Raw genomic sequence first — 5,871 nt, forward strand, 5'->3', positions numbered from 1 at the left:
ATTCCTGATGAAGGGCTCAAGCCCAAAAGCCAATGGACTATTTCTTTCCATGGATATATGACGACCTGCTAAGTGCCTCCAGAACTTTGTGTATTGTTGTGGGTGACGATCCTTTAATGGTTGAATAGCAGCTGCACATTTAGAGAGTGGGAGCCTTTGGTTATATTGGCAGTACCTAGATTCCCACACAAATGGTTGATGGAACTCTGCACCTGAAGGAAGACAGTCTTGGCCACAAGGTTTATTCTGATTGGAATTAGTGGAGGTAAAATTGATAGAATAGCTGGAACTTCCAAATAACCCATAGGCATCCGCAGTCACAGGTGTATCTACAAGGGAGAATAAGGAATCAAAACAAAATAGTGAATTTTATCACAATAGGTATAGCATAGGAACAAGTCCAGCAAGCAGGAAGTTTTCATTAAAAAGCATGAAGAAGGGTCTCTTTTATCTATCATGGATATTCTTTCCATAATATTGATCTTCAGAGAAGACAAACAAATAAATTCACTGCTTCTACACCTTGTGCTTTGGATACATTCTCTCATAAGCCTGATTGTCTCTGCTAGTTCTCCATTTGCCCATCCTCGCTCACATTTTTGTGGGCTAGACCACAAGCAGCCTCCAACTTAGAGTATTCGGCCAAAGATGCAAAGTATAGAAAAAAACGGCCTTCCACTTCTCCAGTTTGTCTTGTCTTTCCCCTCCCCCTTTTCCTGTCTTTCCAGTACCTCCAGGCACCCAGCCATCCCTCCTCCCCCTCACTGCTGCTGTCCCCTCCCTCTTTTCTCTACCTATTATCTCCTGCCTTTGCCATCATCCCCCCTCCCACTCATTTTGTTTAGACATTTTCTGTCATTTTCTCATATTTTGATGGAGGTCTCAATCCCGAAACGTCGGTGATGTATTTTTACCTTTGCTACGTAACAGTCACTATTTGACCTGCTGAGCTTCTCCCAGCATTTTGTGTGTGAGCTTTTCACTTGAACCACGGTGTCTAGAGAATTTTGTGATTTACTTCTAATGGTCTCTCATTGTTACCTTGCACTTTTTTTTGTAGTCTTTCCTACACTCATGTTTTCTGTTCTTTGACTAATCATTATTCAAATATATATTTTTTAATATTTTTATTAATAATGAAAGTAAAAAACAATTATACAATGTGCAACATATTTTTTTTAAAAAAAGGATTATTTTCCCCAAATACGAACACAATTCAAAAATCGAGAACACCTAGTATGTCAAAGTATAACATCAAACAAAATAACAACCCAGAGGAGGAAAAAAGATGAAATTATAAATTCTTTTCAAGTTATAAAATTTATTTTTATAAAAAAATTACAATTCTATTTCCTCTTCTCCTTCTATAACAACTTTATCTATGTTTACATTATTCACAGTTGAACAAAAGTTTATATTGTCAAAATCAAAAGATAAAAAAGAAAATCCCACTTGAAAGAAAGAAAAAAAGACCTTATAAATCAAAACCCTGACTACTAAGCAAGGTCAATAAAAAAAAATACGTGGGAATTATGTGATACCAACTTGGAACCAGACAGCAGAGCACCACAGCGTCTACATATCCTAATTCTTTAGATAGGTTCTTAAATGGGACCCACGTCTTTTGGAAGTTCATATTTGAATCTTTAATTTCATATCTTTTTTTTTCTAGACTTAGATAAGACCTGACATCACTTAACCATTGTGTGTGTGTAGAAGGAGTATTATTCAAAATATATTAGCCCCAATCTTATTTTGCATAATAACCTTTTGCATGGCAATGTAAAAAATGTCATTTGCTTGTCCAAACAGAGTTTCTATTGGTTTTTTTTAATAACCTCTAACTAGATCCTTCCTCAAACTCTAACGTACCTGCTAAAGACAAATGTCCTTTCGCTAAACTGCCTCATGGGTTTCAATGTGCCATTTTTGGTTGCTTTACTTCTGATTAATTTAAAGGGCAGTGTTACGAGCCCAGAGGACCCCAAAGCACAGCACCAATAGATATTTATCAAGACAAATGGTTACTTAAACAAAAGTTGCTTTTAATTATCTTTAAACATGAAAATAGAATCACACTTTAACTTATCACTAACTTACTTAACCCCCTTCTAATTCTAAGTGCACGTGCATGTAATGTGTGTACATGTAAGTTCAGAAAAGTTATTTGGTTCACAGTCCAATCTCACTTCTCATTCCTCCAAGTTTACTGGTTGCAGGCAGTTCTTATACTGTGAACAGAATTTAACAATTATAAAGTTCACCAGGCTCTGGTGCTTGAAAGGTAAATGGTTACCGCTCAGGAAAGTTCTTGTCAGTTTTCAGAGAGAGATTTGTTGTTCCAAGACATCTACAACTGATGTACTTCCATCAGTCACCTCAGTATCTTGCTGATGAAACTTGCCCCATCAGGGTTCTCCAGATGATAACCTCTTTCTTTCAGGTCACCACAGATTTCCTTTTTGTTTCGCTTATTCCAAGTAAAACATTAGACAGCCAGTCTCTCCTCTTGCATGAACCACTAAGGGCTTTGACTAGGTCATCTTCTAAATGGGGGTACTTGCCAGCTTGTCCTGATCCAGTTCCAGCTGCTCTTGCTGGCTGTAACACTGTACGAGTCATTTCTGTCTGTCTGTCTGTCCGTCTCTCTCTCTCACACACACACAGAGAAAGCCTATTTGTCTCTATCTGCTTATAAAAAAAACACATGACCCTCTTACAACAGCAGGGTCTCCTTCCAGACAGCAGCAGCTCCAGCATTCTTTCATCTGTTGCATTTGGTAAACAACAATTCATTAGTGAAGTCACTTGAGCACTCTTCAAAGCTCTTCCAAAGGGTGTGAGGCCTCGATATGTCTAGCATTAGCAGAACTCCAGTATTTCAAATAAGATCGGTTTTAAAGTGTTTGTATGTGACCTGCTCTATCAAACCTTTCCCAATTTATCTCCCCAAAACATTTCTGTATACTCTGTCACAGCAGCAAGATTAACATGGAATCTGAGGCACTGATCATTTCTCTGATTGGCCTTGCATAAAGAAGTGTTTGTTGTGTTCCGACTTATCAGGGTGAGATCTTACCCACAGTAGGACATTTCTGCAGGGAGGCCACACAGTAAACTGCTGTGGATTCTCAGAAAGCACAAACTTCCATTTTTTTAAAAATTATTTTTGGAACTATGGAGCCATAATTCTGTCAACAACACATTCCCTAGGCACTGCATGAAACCTGTCAGTTTTATATTTTGAAGTTTCAAAGTAAAAAAAAAGTGAGAAAGATTCAAAGGAAAATCCTCTATTGATAACACAGAAAGACAGACAAGAAAAAATGTCATCAGTGCCTGTCATGAAGACTAATTTGATATTCAGAAATAAAGATCAAAGCTCAACCAACTGTGACAACAATAGAATGATGTGAAGTGTGACATAGCATAGTTTTGACTCCACATTGGAATCTTGACTGATTTTATTATGAATCATAACTGAACATATTGATAACTGAGTCTACCCTTAATATGATTTTGCATCACTTGGTCTTTTGATGTTACACTTGATTGAACAGTTTATAAGTAATATACTTAGCAGGTTTTCTTAACATGCTTACTGGAGATGTTCATTGGCTGTTTTTTTAAGCACAGAAAGAAATAAAAGGACCAAAGAACTTGATTAGTCCTTCCCACAAAAAGTGATAAGGATTTCTTTTTCATTGTCTCCACACAGTGTCAGGTACCAAGTATTCAATCAAATCTAAGGTAGCACGGTTTCCTGAAGGGAAAATCTTGCCCAAACCTATTGGAATTCTTTGAAGAAGTGACAAGCTGGCTGGATGAGGTAAATGCAGTGGATGTTGTGAATTTGAATTTTCAGAAGGTATTTGACAAGGTGTCGCACATGAGGCTACTTAACCAGAGCCTGTGGTACAATGAGAAACATACTAGCATGGGTAGAGCATTAGGTGATGGAGTAGGAATACAGGGATCATATTCTGATTGGCTGCCAGTTGCTGGTGGTGTTCCACAGGGGTCAGTGTTGAAGCATTTTCTTTTTATGTTGTATATTAATTATTTGGATTATGTAATAAATGGCCTTTTGACTAAGTTTACAGATGATGCAAAAGTAGGTAGACGAGCAGGTAGTGTTGTTGAAACAGGGTTGCACAGATTAGGAGAATGGGCGGAGAAGCGGCAAATTAAATATAATGTCAGAAAGTGTACTGTCATGCACTTGGCTCGAAAAACAATAAATGTTATAAATAGAGAGAAAATAGAAAATACCCACATGCAACAGGGCCTGACAGTCCTTGTGAAGGATGCCCTGAAGGTAAATGAGCAGATTGAGTCATTGATGAAGAAGGTAAATGCAATGCTGGCATTCATTTCAAGAGGAATAGATAGAAGAGCAGGGATGTGATGTGGAGGCATTACAAGGCACTGCTGGTATCTCATGTGGTATTGTGAGTAGTTTTGAGCTCCTCCTTTAAGAAAGGATTCACTGACATTATAAAGGATCAAGGAGGTTCACAAAGATGATTCCGGGAATGAAAAGGTTATCATATGAGGAAGGTTTGATGGCTATTGTACTCATTAGAATTTAGGAGAATGGGAGGGGGTGGGGGGAAATCACTTTGAAACATTTTAAATGTTGAAAGGCAGGGGCAGAGTTAATGTAAAAAAATTATTTTCCCATGGTGGGAGATTCTCGAACAAGAGGCGCAAACTTCAAGATTGAAGAGCGTCCACTTGGAAGAGGTATATGGAGGAATTTTAGCTAGATTATAGTAAATCTGTGGAATTTATTGCCACAGGCATTTGAGGAAGCCACATTGTTGGGTGTATTTAAGGGAGAGATTGATAGATTCTTGATTAGACAGGGCATCAAAGATTATGTGGAGAAGGCTGGGCAGTGGGGCTGAGCAGGGAAATGGATCAGCTCATAATTTAATAGCAGGCAGACTCAATGGGCTGAATATCTTAGTTCTATTCCTATGGCTTAGTGAGTTATGGTTTTACTAAAACAGAACAGGTTCTGTGCAATAAGGCACTAAGGTAATCAACAATACTCATATGAAATGTTGACTAATATTCTGTATAAATGCAAGATATGCTCCTGTTCTATTTGCCACAGTTATTAACATAAGAAAATAGCTAAACACTCATTTCAAATTTTATTTCTTCTAGTTTCTACATGTAGGAAGATTTTTTAAAAATCACTTTGAGAAGTCACTGAACTATGTAGTCTTTCATTACATTTCAATGGATGGGCATAAATCAATCAATTCACAAATCATAAATAAACCTTGTTGAGTCATGGCATTGTCATGGTTTCAACATATCAAATGGTTTTGAAAGAACCAAGTTATTTTGAGCACAAAATCTGTTTGTCACAGTTAAAAATTAGGCTACATTTTAAAAGTTTTTATAGCACTCATAAAGTAGAACATTTTTATTCAATTAAAATACAAACATTTAATTGTGAGATTATGGAATTAATTTTCTTCTCTTGCAATGGAGGTAATAACATGGATTTTTGCAGCCAATAGCCAAGTCCTATGAATGATGATTAAGTAAATTGCCAGAATATTTGCTTTAGCCTTCAAGTTACAACCCATAATTTTATGATTATAAGAGGCTGATCAGCTGACAAATTCAAAAGAATGCAGTTATCAGAAGGTACAAAAAAATATTTTCCCATCAAGTACAACTTGCTGGTAATTTTACATCATGCCCAACCTCTCTAAGAATTAGTTGAGGACTGCAGATTTGAGGATTTTTTCATAAATTTATCCAGCTACTATTTCTCAAATTAGTTTAAATGGAATTATTGTTGTACCAATCCATCTATCAAAAGAAAAAAAAAATAACAAGACCATAGCA

Source organism: Narcine bancroftii, chromosome 11 (assembly GCF_036971445.1).
Source record: "Narcine bancroftii isolate sNarBan1 chromosome 11, sNarBan1.hap1, whole genome shotgun sequence".
In the NCBI taxonomy this organism is placed as follows: domain Eukaryota; kingdom Metazoa; phylum Chordata; class Chondrichthyes; order Torpediniformes; family Narcinidae; genus Narcine; species Narcine bancroftii.